An 18,153-nucleotide genomic window follows, 5' to 3' on the forward strand; every position below is an offset into this window, starting at 1 on the left:
TTTTCCCTTTCCTTGTTCCTTTTTTCCCATCATGACTCAGCAGCTCTGCTCAGCTATGCCTTTCCACTCTACACTTTCATTGTGAACTCCTTTCCCATTTTTTATTGCCTTTAACCACATATAAGTGTTCTGTTCTTCCTTTGCCTTACTCACTGACTCCTCCCAATCCACATTGTACTTTAGAAGAGGCTCTTTTCACCCCTACCATGTTTAGAAATTTCTGCTTCTACCTAATTTCATGTTGGTATCATAAATTATGGGCCATCTCTGCCATGAGTGTTGTGATCTAAAGATTCTGAGGGCTTTAATTTGGTTGGGAAGAGCCCCTTTTCTGTGTCACGGGTGATGAAGGTCATCTGTTTCTGTGTGCCACTGTCTCCATAGTTCCTCCTTTCTTCTGTCACTTATCCCCATCCCCGCTTGGAATTCTTAGCCACCTAAAGCTTCATGTTTTCGTGTGCAAGCATCCAATAGTTTGTACTGTGGATACTGTAGAATGTTAGGGAGGAAGAGTGCAATGATTCCTTCTGTAATACTGGAAGATGTTAGGGAGGAAGGAGGGCAATGATTCCTACTGTAGTATTGTAGTACGTTAGGGAGGAAGGATGTAATGATTCCTATTGTAGTACTGTAGGATGTTATGGAGGAAGGATGTAATGATTCCTACTGTAGTCCTGGAGGATGTTATGGAAGAAGGATGTAATGATTCCTACTGTAGTCCTGGAGGATGTTATAGAAGAAGGATGTAATGATCCAACTGTAGTCCTGGAGGATTTTATGGAGGAAAGATGCAATGATTCCTTCTGTAGTCCTGGAGGATGTTAGGGAGGAAGGATGTAATGATTCCTACTGTAGTCCTGGAGGATGTTAGGGAGGAAAGATGTAATGATTCCTACTGTAGTTCTGGAGGATGTTAGGGAGGAAAGATGTAATGATTCCTACTGTAGTTCTGGAGGATGTTAGGGAGGAAGGATGTAATGATTTCTACTGTAGTCCTGGAGGATGTTAGGGAGGAAGGATGTAATGATTCCTACTGTAGTTCTGGAGGATGTTAGGGAGGAAGGATGTAATGATTTCTACTGTAGTCCTGGAGGATGTTAGGGAGGAAAGATGTAATGATTCCTACTGTAGTCCTGGAGGATGTTAGGGAGGAAAGATGTAATGATTCATTGTAATACTGTAGTATGTTAGGGCGGAAGGATGTAATTATTCCTACTGTAGTACTGGAGCATGTTAGGGAGGAAAGATGTAATGATTCATTGTAATACTGTAGTATGTTAGGGCGGAAGGATGTAATTATTCCTACTGTAGTACTGGAGCATGTTAGCGAGGAAAGGCACTTGTGCTGCTTGGTTTCTGTCATCTTGACACAAACTTACACAAAGCTGGAAGAGAGACTCTTAATTGAGAAAACACTTCCATAAACCTGGCCTGTAGGGAAAGTCTGTGGTTCATTTTCTTGATTAGTGACTTGTGTTGGTGGGCTCATCCCACGTGTGGGGTGTGCCACCCCTGGGCTGGTGGTCCTGAATTGTATAAGAAAGCAGGGAAGCAAGCAATGAGGCACAAGCCAGATTATAAACAGTAATCTCAAGTGAACCCTTTTCTCCACAAGTTATTTTTCCACTCCTCTTGTTAGTGCACCATCAGAAAAATAGTAAGTAACTAAACAGAGCCTAAGAGTCATCCTCACCTAGTTCTACACTAACGAAACTATCTTGGAATGATTAGAAATGCATTTAGAGAAATATCCTTTGAGTTTCTCCAGTTAGGCCCCTTGCCTAAAATGTCATTCTCTTTCCATGGTAATAGGCTACAGTAATTAAGGAGGTAAAGTTCCCTGCCTAGAACTTTTCTAGTATTTAAGAAATGGAGTAATTCTGGCTAATGTTAGGTTTCCACAGGAAGCATGCTTGGAGGACAGATTCATACCATTTTCCTGAAGATATGCTTGCATTTGACACTGGGCTCCAAGTTTTTAAGGTTGGAGTGAGGCAGCAGCAACACCAGCAGAGGGAGCAGCAGCAGGAATATTATAAATGCCTCACCCACGATCCTTAACTGATCAATATCCGTGACAGCGTGGTATCATTTCTGTTCTGTGGATGGGGATCACCAACACCTTCCTTCCCAAGGGTTTGCTTAGATGACAGAAAATTTGGGTTTCTTTCCTAAACATTAATAACTGTCTTATTGTATAGAGGAGGTAGGTCCTTGGACTTGGCTTCTATGGGGACAGACTCTAACTAGAAACACACACAGGAAAACATGAGCCGAGAAGAGTCTACTCCAGCTATTGCTGGATATTAAGTCCCTGCCTGTGCTAGTATTGTCTAGTGGAGTTTAATTTAAACTGGTAGTTTTGAATATTCTTACATGAAAAGTTTGAGGATTAGGAGAGAAGAGATAACCACAGGTTTTAGTAGAGAACAGGATAGAAATCCATCAAGTTAAAGGGGAGCGGACATTCATGGACAGACAACATGGTAGGGTTGGCTTAGTTTGCAGGCCCTTGGATACTGGCTAATTTGAGTAACTTTATGGTTTCTGCTACCTAAAACTTATCTCATTTGTCCATTATTCTCTCTGGTGCTTAACAACCTACAGTGTTATAGCCTGCAGTTAATGGTGGGCACATGTACTTAGTTAACCATTCCAGAAAAAGACCAGCCTGGGGTTGGGTCTAGCATGGCTCGAGGGACTGGGATTGAGTGAGGACAAGTGGGAGGGAATAAAGGAAACACAAATATAGACACATAGAGAAACCTGGGGTCAGGGGGCTGGGCCCTCAGATGGAGAAAACACTGTACCCGAAAAGCTCCTAATATTTGTTTGTTTATTAATTTATTTATTCATTTGTTTATTTTTCTTATTTGTTTATTTGTTTGTTTTCAAGACAAGGTTTCTTAGTGTAACCTTGGCTGTCCTGGAACTTGCTCTGTACACCAGCCTGGCCTCAAACTCAAAGAGATCAGCCTGCCTGTGCCTCTGCCTCCCACGCACTGGGATTAAAGGAATGTGCCACCACCACCTGCCCACAACGTTTATTGACATGGAGTTGAGCAGAGAGGCGGGGTTATTGTATACAGCTGAAGATGAATGTGAGGTTGTGGAAGACAGCTCCATCAAGGAAGCATTAGATTTAGCAAATCTCAGTGAAATCTTTGTATGAGAGCAGTCTTTGGGCCATAGACAGAAAATAGCGAGGAAACAGCTGAGTTGGATATCTTCCACACACACTTTTAACACCATACTCGGCCACCCAGGAAGCCTTTGTCATCCCTCTGATTCTGAGACTCTGGGGTCCTTGACATGGTCATGCCTATGTCAACAGAACACATTCAATCAGGGCTTTACTCATCTCAGGCTTCCTCCTCCCCTTAGAGCCTGATTTGGCTCAAACTGGGTTAGGGTAGCACTAAAGGACAATACATGCAGAAGATCAAGTCAACGAGATCAATCATCATTAAAACAGGGAGTGCCAACTAAACTTAAAGGGTTACAGGAAGAAAGGAGGGGAGGATAAGAAGGCGTGGAGTGGGAAGGGAATGTACATTAGAGATGCCTAGGGAGGACAGGAAGGAGCAGTTGGAGGTAAAGATGGACAAGATACATTATTTACATTTGTGAAATTGTCAAAGAACAACTAAAAGATATTATGTTGAAATGAATGAGGAAATAAACCAATCAGATGCTGGTAAAAACATAAAAATGAAAATAAATAAAGCACGACTTCAAGAGGCAAGTATAAATTTAAAATAGCAATGGGTACCAGGGTCAGTGTCGTGATCAGGCCAAGCCCCAGGCAAAGCTCCAACACTGGAGAGGCTGGGTCACTGTTGACATGTGTTGGCTGACTTCAGCCTCAAGTGCCAATGAAACAGATGGCATCTGGCTGGAATTGTCCCCGGTCATGGAGGTGACATGAGCCAGACAACACTGTGGGAAGCTGAAATCCTCAGCCCTGAATATAGAAAGTTCCAGAGCATTGATCTCCTTAGCACCCAGCCTGCTCTCAGCTTGAGGGTAGCAAAGGTGATAGAAAACACTCATGCATGTACGTGCCGTATGCACATCTTCAATAGACAAAGATAAGCACCAGTACATCCATTTCCAATCAGAAAAACAAAATTTTACTGCTTCAGGTTCCCTTTGTTGGGTCATGAGAGCTGACACAGTGGTAATGCATGGACTGCTCTTGCAGACGACCCAAGTTCAGGTCCCAGAACCAGCACTGGGTGGGTTCACAACTGCCCGTCACTAAAATCCAGATAATAGCATGATAATGCCTCTAGTCTCCACTGGCACCTGTCCTCACCTGCACAAGACCCTACTCTGAAACATACACATAGATATAGTTAATATTAATACTCAGCCCTAAATAGGATGCCTTCATTGAATCCCTCCCCTCATGGTTCAGGGTACTCTGTGGAAGAGCAGGTGAAAAAAGTTTAAGAGCCAGCGGGGATGGAGGACAACCAAGAAACTAGGCTCTCTAAAGCAACAGGAAAAAGGAACATATGAACGCACAGAAACTGAGGCAGCATGGACAGAGTCCGCATGGTCTGTACCAGGTAGGGTTCTAAAACTTAAAGACAATCCATTACCTATCTTCATCATTAGAGGAGAAATCCGTGTCATTCGCCCCTAACCTTCTAGACCCACAAAAAAAGAATCTACAAATACAAACACTTTAAAACCATAGCTCCTTTTCAAAGTCATGGTACATTATTTCTCCCACCAATGCTACTGCTAAAAGAGTCACGTTGGTTAAGTGGTTTAATTTCTGAAGTAAGAATTCCATGTGTTCTTTTCAGTGTCGACTATGGAATTAGGATTAAAATTGAAATGCGAAACAAAAATTGAAAATTATCTCCATGAGTCAGGAAGTCTCATGTATTTTAGAGCATAATCCCAAGGAGGAAGAAAAGAGGGAGTTTAGCATCTACTGAGGACAAATTGTGGTTCTTTGGTGCTGTTATGTCTTTAAGATCTTCAGCTGTATTTAATCTCAGTAATCACTTAACTATTGAAAGCCTTTCCATGCCAGTGTATCCATTCCACAGGTTGGCATACTGAATCAATGATTAAGTCATGACTGTATTGTCGTCAATGCACAGAAGTCCACGAACCCTCTAGAGATAAAGTAGATGTTTGATTTGGACCAAGCTGTGTCATCCCTTCCTTCCATGTTTCTATTGTTTAGGACTCTGCCTGCTCACTCAACAGACAGTGTTTGACGTCACTTGGGTTCTAGATCCACAGACGTGTGAGATTTACTTTGCCAAACTGATGCAATGGAGAATAGAGCATCTTAATAGAGATGTGCTGGGGCACATTGTCATCAGTGGCAGCTCAGAGACAAGCTGACTTGTCAACATAACTTTCCCTCTCTGGAGGCACTGTTCCAAGACAGAATCCCACGAAATGTGCAGCTCTCTCCTGTTGGGCTGAGCCGAGGCTCATGTGATGGAACACTCCCTGGTTTCCTTTGGTTCGGCAACTCTCATCTACTTTCCCCTCTTACTTTTGCTCTGTAATTGTACTTAGAAATAAGAATACCGAAGCTTTATTTGGACTCTGTGTTCAAGAAAACTGAAACAATAAGCCTCAAAGGTCATGTGTCATAAATCAAAAGGGTAGATGGCTGGATAAAGGAAATGGTGAACACAGCAGAAATTCGTGTAGGCACATAAATTCTGGTCAATTAACATTACTAGGAATACTTGAGTGGTATTTGAAAAAGATTTTATTGCATTAGATAACAAATTAAATGGTTTGAAATTAAAGAAAAACTTTAAAAAACGGCTGCTTTTCTTACAAAGCCACTGCCCTGTGGAATTATAGAAGTTCATATTACTCCTTATCTTTAATAGAAACACACACACACAATCCTGAAAATGGAACATGCCAAATTTTAAAATAATTTATTTTCCTCATATATAGGCATTACATCCAAAATATTTTCATTTGTTTAAAAAAAGGTCACACAAGAAACATGTGTTGATTGACTCAATCAACTTATGTTTGTTATATACATAAACATACACATGAGTAATCAGCTTATCTATGAAAATAATGTCTATTTTTCACCAATAGAGAAACAAGTTTGGTTTATATTCATTTAAATAAGGAAAACATTTCTTCCTGGTTCCAAAAATACACTCATAGAAGTATAATTATTACTCAATTCAAACTTTATTCAATGTTCAATACTAATCAAATCTGTAAAGTGGTTTTCAAGAATGCCCCCATTGTAAGAGGGCAGACAGGTCTGTTCTGTTGATGCCTGTTAAGGCTGGATCCCGCAGTGGCATCAGGAAAAGCTCATGTTTTTGGAGAGACCGATGTGCGGCTTATAGGTTTTTTTTTTTCACACAGTGCCCTTGGCTTTGCAGCTGCGGCTATTATTTGCAGATCCTGGCACTGTTTATGCCCCAGACTCGTGCTGTCTCTAGAGTCCTTGTTCTTAGCCACCCAACACTGATTGCCAAATACTGGGTTGAGCAGTCTGCCGCTGCAGTTTTCATAGCCACTCCCTACTGCCCTGGCATTAGAGCTATGCCTCAGTGTGACTTCAAACAAATGTTATTCTTTGATCCTGTGTTGTGCCACTTCAACTTGTCACTCGGTATCTGCCGTGTTACCTTGATCTTCTGTGTCCCCACATTTGACCTGCCCATGCCCATGCTCTAACTGACTTCATCTTAAATACAGAATAACTATGTCTTTCCTTTATTTAAAGAAAAAACATGGCACAATATTTTTAAGTAGGCTATTAATATACCCTGTGTTTGATGGCCACAAAAGTTGGGAAGGGCGAGTTTCTAAGTATTTTCTAATATGTGGCAAGCTACGGTGACAGACAATTTCTGTTTGCTCCGTCATCATATTGCATTTGGTTTTGTCAAAATTTTAGCAGGATTAAGACAATAATGGCACTTGTAAATTCACAAAGCAGTGGACTCAGATCTTCTTGGGCAATGATAGGGCTTCTCTATTGCTCCAGAGGACTTTGAATACTCAGAGGCTAGTTCTAAAACAAATCTTACCTATGTATTTTAAAGTATTTATTATTTTATTTTGTGTGTATGGGCATTTTTCCTGCATGTATGCATGGATACCACATGTGTGCCTGGCACCCATGGAGGCCAGAAGTGGGCATCAAATATCTTAGAACTGGGGTTACAGACAGTTTTGAGCCATAATCTGCGGAATGGGAGCAGAACCTCAGTTTCCAGTGAGATCAGTAAGGCTCTTAACCTCTCATCTTTACCCCTCTTTTATTTTCTTGTAGTAGGAGAGGTCGTTTGTTCCTGGCCACTCAGACCCAAAAATAACCACACAGAAACTATTAATTAAATCGCTGTTGGCCTGCTAGCTCTAGTTTCTGATCGGCTAGCTCTTACATCTTGATTTAACCCATTTCTATTAATCTGTGTCTTGCCACACAGCTGTGGCTTACCTAGTAAAGTTCCATCTGGAGTGTCTGCCACTGGCGAGGCTACATGGCTTCTCCCTGACTCCGCCTTCTTTCTCCCAGCATTCAGTGCTCTTTTCCCTGCCTAGTTCTACTCTTCCCTATCAACAGCCAAGGCAGTTTCTTTATTCATTAACCAACAGAAACAACACATATACAGAAGAATTTCCCACACCACTATCATTTTTAAAAGATGTATTTTCTTGTAAGTGATTTGCCTAAACAAGCTTGCTACAAAAATTGATTCACCAGGATGCATAATAATTTGCTCGACTTTTTATTAAAAGTGAATGTATCACACAATTGTTCCTTTAAACAAAAGTAAATCTATCCTTTTATTTCAGTTTAAAGAATACTTTGGTTAGCTGTTTTCTGCAGTATTTGGAATTTCTCTAACAAAGATTTGATGAGTAAATAATGCAAGGAATATGGCACTTAGCAAGCAAGAGAATAATAATCATGAAGATGCTTATTATAAAAGTCACATCATCAATTTTTGTAAAAACACACATATCACTCTCACTGTTGGCACGGGTCAGGACAGAGCACAGCAACCCAGGATTTCGCCTGGAAACCTTATTATATGGAGTATTAAAAGTTACAACAAGCAAGTGTAATGGTGAGCTTGTCTAGCAGAGCTTCACAGAAAGCACCATGAAAAAAGATTCACAGAGAAAATTACCTTTACTAAGAGGAAATTCCCATTATGAAGACTGAAGCATGCACTTGCTACAAAAATAGAGCTTCATCTTTCTGAAGACAGAGAAGGGACTGGGGTCCCACCTGTAGGACTTGTTGGAAATCAGCTCTTTGGGATACTTTAAAGGATTCACATGGGGATGTCTCACCAAAGGTACTGAGTCCAAAACTGAGAATATCCAGGGAGACTTCTGGCTGCTCTGCGAAGGTGGTTGTTGGGCCCTATAGGTGTGGCTGCTGGATAAGTTGCTAGTGTTAGAGAAGCCAGCTTGTGGGTTTCCCCATTGAACCTTGCAGAACCATAAAGGAAAGCCTCTTTTACTTCAAAATCTTTCTTCTGCTCTCTGTAAAACAAAATGTTTTTCTCACCTTAGCTTTCTTTGTTTCCTTAATGCTGTTTCATTTTCTCTCCTCTTTACAACTAATTATAATATATATAATCACATGTAATATGATACACAGTTTAAAATCTTTAAAAAAAAGTCTACTTGTACCTGCCTCTTTAAGTTCATTTCATCAGCACTGTTGAGTCATTCCCTCTGGTGACCACTGGGGCTATGTGTTTGCAGACTAAGGTCTTTCTGTCCTCCTCCAGGCCTGTGCTGTTGTCTGGATAATGTGCTTAACCCATGGTTAGCTCCTTTCTCATCTTCAGACTGAAAACCAAATGCTGCCCCTTCAGACTACATTACCAGTCCAACCAATCTTTCCCATTTGCAGAACCCTCTATTTTGTCTTTAAAGTTCCTTCATGATAGTTACTTTGTCTGAAATCATCTTGTTCACATATTTTCCGACGTTTAGAAATGTCTGCTCCCCAAAGTGCAAAGCCTCAGTCCTCATCTTATTCCTACTGCATAAAAGAATGTATGTCACCAAACAATTGAGAACATATTTCAAAGAGGGCCTTATATCATTGTAGATTTTTTTCATAGCTCTTTCTAAAGATATAATTCTATTGGGTAGCTATTGATGTATTTAGTGAGGGCCACACATTTCCAGGGAAAGATGATATATACATGTCCCATGAAAATTCTCCATGTGGATACCTGGAAATGACTGCCTAGGAAAAGTAGCCTTGTCTGCATCAGTTTCTGGCTAATAAACCTTTCTCAAGTTTAATGGCTTTAAAAAGAACTAAACTTCAAATGCTATGAGTTGTTTGGACTCTTACAATGGATGTAGATATGAACATGATGAGGTTTTAAACTTTGATAAACTGACCAGATCTTCTTTCATAAAGCAGATACAGCACCCAGCAGCACAAATTCAAACAGGTAAGTCTCTTTTTCATCTCATTGGCCAAACAATCCCCAAGATGGATCAAACCCAAATCTCTATGATGACATGGTTACAAGGAAATGTGAATACACATGGCAGGAGAACATGGAACCCATCTCACTAAGTTTCTCCCTTTGCCTCTGATCATTTAACATTGGGGATAGCTGCTATTGCAATGCTAGATCTCATAATTTATGGAAAACTAAATTCTCCTTATAATAGTGACTTCTGATTTTCAGGGTACTACCCCAAGAAATCCTAGACAAAAAAAATCTGTATTATCTCTGGGCTTCCTTATTCATGGCTGAAATTATAGCATTGGCAAAATTGTGTCCTTAGGGATTCAATAATATACTTAGAAGGTTTGGGAGTCAGCAAAGTATTGAAACAAGACAAATACAGTGGCCTCATGCCCTTTCTTGAATACAGACTGCTCTTCCAACATTCGCAGAACATATTGCTAGCATTTATTTCCTATATCATGACAGTGGGTCTATGGACTGTGCATTAAAGGTATGATATATAGTGCTGCTGTTTGGCAGGTTGCCAATATTAAAGCAAAGAATCATCTTCACAGTAAATGGAATAGAAAAGATCACGAAACTGTGTTTTGGATGGTAATATGTCCTTTGGTCCGCTAATAGATCAGAGTGAGCATATAGCATAAGCATCAGGTGTAACAAAGACTGTAGCCTCTGATATCAGGATACCACAGCATGGCTTTTTTTTTTTTTGAGCAGTATAGCTTTCAAATACAACGTTACAAACCACTGCTATTAATTACTCAGTGTTAGCAGCTTTCAAGGCTTCAAGCTCACTGGAACTTCTTTGGGAAGGTAGCAGTGGTGACATTACTCCCAGTGACAGTGACCATTCAGTTTCTAACATGTTTTCATTTGTTGAATTTTATTTTAGTCTTCCGACCATCTCTAAAATGGTATATTCCTTATTATGAACACGTGGGCTTTTGACTTTTTCTTTATCTTGGCTAACTAATTTTTGAGTGCTCTTCCATATCTCAACCAACTGTGACAGTGTAACCCTCATTCTCTAGCCCTTTATCATGACCCTTACTTTTTCTTGGTGTACTTTGGTTTACATGGCCTCTTTGCTGTAAAAAAATGCATATTATTGGAAGTTTTGGTTATTGTGTGTTATACAAACACAGCTACTATAATTTCACTTCTATCAAGTGAAGTAGCACTTTCTTGTCAGGACTGACAGCCCACAAATAATGACTTGGGAACTTTTTATTAATTATGAAAGCTCTGCATTAGCTTAGGCTTCTTCCTAAATCATAAATTAATTAAATTAGCCAATTTGATGTTTTAATCTATGTTCTTCCATGGGATTCACTACCTTATCTTCACATTGCCCTCTGGGTATGGCTGGCAACCCTGCCTAATCAACTCTTCTTAACAGAGTTCTCTCTCTGCCCAGAAATTTCACCTATACTCTCCTGCATCACTTTTGAAAGTTCAGCATTTTTAATGCACCAGTTACAGAAATGCATTTTCACACAGTGTGCAAATATCCCACAACAAGCAAGTATCATGAGAACTTAGATGTGGGAAAGTCCTTAGCTATCTGGTTCTTTGCAAGTATTACATGTAGGGGTGACTAATGGGATTAACAGGGTAAAGATAAATGTTCACTTAGTCAATTATTCCTGTAAATAAAACCCTTCAAACTTCTTCTCCCTTGTTCAGCCAGTGTAGTTGTTTAAATGTAATCGGCCCCCATAAGCTCATAGGGAGTGGCACTATTAGGAAGTGTGGTCTTGTTGAAGTAGGTGTGGCCTTGTTGAAGGAAGTTTGTCACCGTGAGGGAAGGCCATGAGGTCTCTTTTGCTTAAGCTTCAGTCCGTGTGATAGTCCACTTCCTGTTGCTTTCTGAACAAGATGTGTCCAGCACCACGTCTGCCTCCGTGCTCCATGCTCCCTGCCATGATGACAATGGACGAACCACTGAACTGACAGACACCACCTCAATTAAATGTTGTATTTATAAGAGTTACCATGGTTATGGTGTTTCTTTGCAGCAATAGACACCATAACTAAGGCAGTTTGTTTCTACAAATATCTAAGAACTTACGACATAGTGACCACTCAATATCTTTCTAAATGACTAGCCATCTACCTCTCTATGTGGCTCAGTGTCACCCTAGAGCTGACGCTGACTCCCTTGGTCTGACGGATGATTTCATGGCTTTATAATCACTTACAATACAGAATCAGTATACCTACCAGCCTCAATATCAACCTTCTGCTAACGCGATTTCTCCTTTCTGTCGTCTGTGGATGATAGATTGGTACATCATTTCATTCTGTTTACACATCTGCCCAGTAATGGAGGATGCTAAGAGCCCAATGCCTAAGTCCTTGAGACAATGTTCAGAGATGTTTTCCCTTTTTACTGAACATGGGCCAGGATGTTGAGACAAAAAGGTATTTGACAAATAGTCCAAAAAAAGTTTCTCGGCACACATGTAAGCCGAGCTAGAGAGGGCAGAGCAGAAGAAACTCAAAGCCTTTATTCTCTGTGCTGCCAGCCTTCAGAGATCAACCCAAAGCCACTTCCATTTGAGCTTTAATCTACCTAGCATGGCTGCCTCTTTTCATCTTCTTTCCCAGTATCAAAGGGCTCTGTGTGCCGTGCAGCCTAAAAATAACCATCTACTTTCCTGGCTATTAATGCTGTTACAGTAGAGCTGAGTCTTAATTCATTGTGGGCCTAAAGCTGAAGCTTCTGGAGATAATTATCTCAAATCTGAACATGAGAAAGAGACAAACCCATCTACATATCTCTTACTCACATGGGGGTGGAGTGGGATATGGAACTTTGTAGTACTGGGACACAATGCACTATTGATCCTCAATTCTACTACTCCAGATGCCAAGAAGGTAGTGGAAGGGTGAGGAGAGGCTTCTTGTCACTGGGTCCTAATTTAGATGATTTTTTTTCACAGAGTCGCCATTGTCAGTGTGTGCTCTTTTGTCAATGCTCCGCAGTGAACTATGACATTCAAATGTCGTGTAAACTCTCTCTTTCCATTTCCTCCCTCCTTCTATCACTTGGTTGACTGACACTGAGATTTATGAAATCTGTTCGCATGTACTTTCCCCTTAGAAGCCTCCCGAGTCTGGTCTCTCACTTGCTGTGGGGTGCTTTTCTGGGCTAGTTCCCAGCATGCACCTCTTTCAGCCAGTGTCTTGCTTCCCTGAACGTACGGTTGGCCAGAGTTCCACTGCTTCCTAGTCCGGGTTAAGAAGCTTTTCTGGAACAGTAAAACCTGAGAGCATATATCGGAATCCAATAACTCAAAGAATTTGAAGTTTAGGCAGACGACACTGGGCATTACTGTGCTTTTGTTACTGTTCTGATACTTCTCTCCTGAGCCATCCCACAGTTTCTTTTAGAAAATTAAACTACTTGATTTATAGGATTCCTTGTCTTCTACTTTTTTAATTAAAAAAAACTACCTTGCCATGCTATGTATTCTGTTCCTTTCAGAAAAAAGCAAAGGAAGGAGGGAAGGATGAAGGAAAGAAGGAATAGAGAGAAAGAAAGGGCATAAAGAGAGCTCAGGGGCAAAGAATGAACACCGCCCTTGCAGAAGAGCCAGGTTTGACTCCTAGTTCACAGCCACCTGTAACTCCAACCTCCAGCCTCTGTGGGCAGCCTGTAACTGATGCCTCCAGCTCTGTGGGCACCTGCACACACCTCTGTGGGCAGCCTGTATCTGATGCCTCCAGCCTCTGTGGGCACGTGCACACAAATGCCCATACCCTCACACAGATACACATATAAGCATCATCATCATAATAAATAATAATACCAGGAACAAAGCTATTTTTAAAGAGCTGCAGCATGTTTCCTTGTAGTCTCTTTACCTACTTCATCATAGGCATTTGCTCAAAGTGTCACAGTGTAAAAAATAGAAACAAATGGTTTGGCTTTGTTAATGCATTAAACAAACAGGTAAATTATTTAAGAAAAGAATACTCAAGGACAGAACCAGTATCTTTTCTTAAGCCCCTGATGGGGTTGAATTTCTTGCTCAGTCTTCAGCTGTCCTTATTTTGGAAGTGCTAAAGCATGGGAAAGTCCATTTTCGCTAGTAAATAAACGTGTTGTGATTAGCTTATAAGTACTGTTAGAGTTATATTGAAATAAAATAGAATGTGACTTTAAAACATTACTCTTATCCAAAAACATCTGCCCATCTCTATGTAGGAAGGTAAGGTGTCAGAGAGTAGAGGATTTTGATGGTAGAGATGGACTGCAACCTAGGTTGCCTCTCAGTGGCTCCATAAATCTGTCTAAGAACACTACTTTCTTGTGTATGCATTCCTGAGGAAATAGAGAAACAAAATCATCTCCATAGCAAGATTATAAAGATCAAATCAGGTAAGTATTTCACGTAGCTGCATCTGTGGCAAATAAGGCCTTGTTGATAGTCTCTCAAACACTAATATAATTTTCCCTCACATAAAAATTTTGAAAGGACACTAAGCATCCACCATTCCAGCCATTACGGGGGGATGTTAGACATGATGCACTTTATTTCAGTTCATTTTATTTAGATTTCCACAATGCAAGACGTGTTCTGGGCCCACTGACAGAGCCCTTTTCTAGTAGTTAAGGCCTCTCAGCTCGCTTTCCTGGAAGGAAGCTCCACTCAGCTGTCTTCAGTCTCTGCTGATAGTGTACGGTAGGTACCTCACTGCGTCTTTCACCGCATGGCTTCTGTGGTTCTCACCTTCCCTCCGTGTGTGTGCGTGCACATGCATGTGTGTATGTGTGTGTGTGTCCACGTGTGTCGGTGTGTGTGTGCGTGCACATGCATGTGTGTATGTGTGTGTGTGTCCATGTGTGTCGGTGTGTGTGTGCGTCCGTGTGTTTGTCTGTACCTGTGTGTCTGTGCGTGTGTCTCTGTGTATGTATGTATGTGTCTGTTATCTACTATGTGTTTGTGTGTGCTGTTTCCCTAATTTCAGCTGAATAGACATTAGCTAAAATGTCCTACAGCATGGACAATTCCCTTAGTTCTTACCGAATTCTGTGACTATGGTATGGTTTTCTTGGCTGCTCTTCTCCTCTTGGATTATCACGGCCGTTATCATGTTTGCTTCTTCTGAGCAAACAACCTGGACACATAGCTGATCTTCCCCCACAGCTAAAGTATCTGTGATAGTGGGAGAGGGAGTTATCACATGGCTTGAGTTTTAATATTCTGAAAGCCATTTTAGAAATTGTCATTGTACAAGTGCTTTTAGTGAGGTTGCAATCTATTTTGGGTGCAACTTTGATGGTGACAAGGCCACTCTTACTATGTGCTTGGAACTGCTCACCAATGCATGCCCTTCTGTAATCATTTCAGTTTCAGAGGCGAAGGCTCAGCACCCTGAGGACTATGCATACAGTGCTTCTCCAGTAAGTCAAAGGTAGATTATAATGATATCAATGTACACACAAGACTATCCAATCACTATTGAGTCTCTCTACGAGTGTTCCAGGAGATCTTCTCCTCTCTCCTCCTTCTCTTTCTCACTCTTTCTTTCTCTCTTCCCTCCCTTCCTGCTTCTCTCCATCACTATCACTCTGTCTTTGATATGTCTGTCTGTCTGTCTGTCTTCACTATTTCTTCATGTGTGAAATGATATTTTCTTTTTTTAAATTGAGCCTGTCAGGCCTGTATTTACAAAAATCTATCTTTGGTTTAATGATTTCTGATTGTGTTGGTCACTGAAGGTACAAATAGGGACCTTTCATTTAGTTGTGTCTCACAAGCTCCCTAGAACCCTTAGCGTAACCCCTGGCACAGCTATGCTCGCCCCTCTTTTGTTCTAGCTGGCATTCTTCCCAAATAAGCATTTAAGGGAGAAAGTGAAGACACGCGGATACTTGGAGGAACCTCTGTCTTCCTTACCACCTGCAAATGCTGATGCCTCGGAAACATGCTGGAAAACCACTGCATGCGGACATTTGCCACTCTGAAGAACTCCAGCTCCCTCCCTTTTAGTTCAAGATAAGCCCAAGAGACATGGGTATTGTTGGACAAAAGGAGAGCCTGACTTGTTTTCTCTAGATTTTGGCTGTAACTTTGGCTGCTGCTTTGTGTTATTGTAATTGGATATATTGGCACGAAAGTCGAGGCAACATCCAATAAGTATATGCTGGGCTTTTCATTGGCATATCAAACAGAGGATCATTGAGGCCATACAGTAGCAAGCAGCCAAGTAATTAATAATAACACACGGTGGAGAAAATGAATGTTTTGGTTGTGAAAGAGAATGAGAAGTCAGACAAAGGCCTCGGATTCGTGTCCTTGCCCTCAGCAGCAGCAGAAATAATGTTATGAATAGCATTTAACTGGAATTTGCAGCAAACTGCTGCCTTTATCATAAACAATTGCCAGATGGTATACATGATCTTCTTTTTTTCTTCTTTCACAAAAGCGGCATTAATTGCAGAGCAGCCCAGGGCTCCACTCAGCTCATCAGTGTGATAACACTTCATGACCCTGATTAGCCGTCAGTCTACTCAATTAAAAACATCATTTAGACATTCACCCAATCATTTGCCTATCGAGCCACCTGGGCCTCAACCAGGGGCTCCATTTTTGACATTCTCCTGCCCTCTCTCATCTTGCCTAGCTTTTTTACATATCTCCAAAAGACGTAATTGAATTAAATAAAGCATCTCGGGGCAGCTGCAACATCTGCTGTTTGTGGTATGTCAAGCCTTCAGCATTAAAAACAGTTACATACGCTCCAAATTAGCAGGTCGCCGAGAAGAAACAGTCGATGATAGTGTTTTGCGCCAGCGTGAGAAGCAGCTCACAGCTGTGTGCAATTTACAATTAAAGGCTTTATCAGAGCTCGATTGTACTAGTGAATCGAGTGGCGAGAGGTCAGTTAGTGAATTAGACCAATTAGAGCTTGTACAGTTAAATTATCTGTCTTATTACCTACTGATAAACAGCCTTGTCATATCTCTACTGAAACGATGAAGCCAAACGAGTTTTATGAAGTGATCAGACGAGACCGCTGCTGTGGAACTTAGTGTTTGTGAATTCAAACCCTGTAGCAGGAAAATGAATTTATTTTACCCTCTGGGATGACTATAAACTTGGAATAACTTAGACTACTTCAAAGTAAGTAGCTTATACCTGCTTAGAACCCATCTCTAGATATGAAATTTTCAAAGGAGTGCTTTGTGGCTGAATAAAAGGGCACCTCATTTGTTTATTTTTAAATTTAAAGTCCTTTTTTAATTTTAAGAATTAACTTCAATGAGAATAAAAAACTTGAGAAATTGTTCCAGGAAAATCGAAAGCACCATGTATTTCCAAACCATGAAGCAATGTATTTCCTCTTGAAATTCAAAGTCATCAATTATTCTGAGTCAAAGAAAGGGGTTGGAGGAGATGAATTATCCCAGCCAGCACTGGCAAAAGGTGCCACAACCACTTTTATGGTTCTGTACCTGAGGGTACGAATCAGTGACTTTAAGACTGTTCAGATGTATCTACTCTAAGAAAGCCATATTGAGTTCACATCACAGAGTTTCAGCACAAGATCATCTTCTGTAATCTCAGGCTTCCTAGGATGAGCCTCTTACAGGAGGCTTTGCTTGTTCCTACAGGTAGCATTGACTGGGCGGATCTTTGGTATCAATCAGACTGAAAAGCTGGGCATAACATCCCTAAAGTCATACTTGAGTCAATCGTCAACAATTGGCTTGGACCATACATCTTAAATAACACAAATTCAAGTCTTTTAGCCTACTTTTTCCTAGAGCAAGAATTCAAAACTTAATCTTTTGTGTTTTGGGGGATTGCAATATAATTATTAATAAATTCCCTTCCCTTTCCTCCTTCCAAACCAAGCATGTATCACCATCCTACATTTTCAAATTTATGTTCTCTTTTATTTTAATTGTTGTTACACATGTATACTTCCAAATATATATATATATATATATATATATGAGCTATTAGTCTGTGAAATGATAGCTGCATGCAATTCTTTTAGGGATACTATTTATTATTGCATATTCAATTGGTATTCTCTTCCCTCGAGAAGACTATTTCTCTCACTATGAGAACAGCCAAGGAGTTGTTTTTCGTTTTTTTGGGTTTTTTTTTTTTTTAGTATTGGATAACACTCATATGAGAAATTGTTTGAAACAGTGTTTGTAAACCTAGTCACTCTTTAACAATTGTTTCATTCTTGTATTTATTTTGCTAACCTTCCTTTCATAAGTATATGGAAACAATTTATTCACATAAATAGGGCAGTTCTTGTTGCCTTGTAGCAGGTGTCTATTTGGGAACAGAATAGACTAGCTCCAGGACTGAAGGCCATGCTGAGCATGTTCTATAACACATATGGCCAGAGACCCAGTGTCAGTCTCTAAAGAAACCCAACACTGTTTCAGAACTAAGAACATCTCATTTGTGAAGTTGACTCTAATCATTATGGGTCAATTACAATTTTAAAAATGCAAAAATAAAGCTATACACTCTACAACTTTCAATGTTGTATATACATATTCAGTGCTAGTAATATATATGTACCATCAGAAAAATAAAGTAATGGAAAAAAATGTCAATTTGAAAATAAATACTATATATATATATGATTGCAAATACATGCACAAACATTGTAGAAAATCATAGAAACAGAA

This window comes from Microtus pennsylvanicus, chromosome 14, assembly GCF_037038515.1.
Source record: "Microtus pennsylvanicus isolate mMicPen1 chromosome 14, mMicPen1.hap1, whole genome shotgun sequence".
Taxonomy (NCBI): domain Eukaryota; kingdom Metazoa; phylum Chordata; class Mammalia; order Rodentia; family Cricetidae; genus Microtus; species Microtus pennsylvanicus.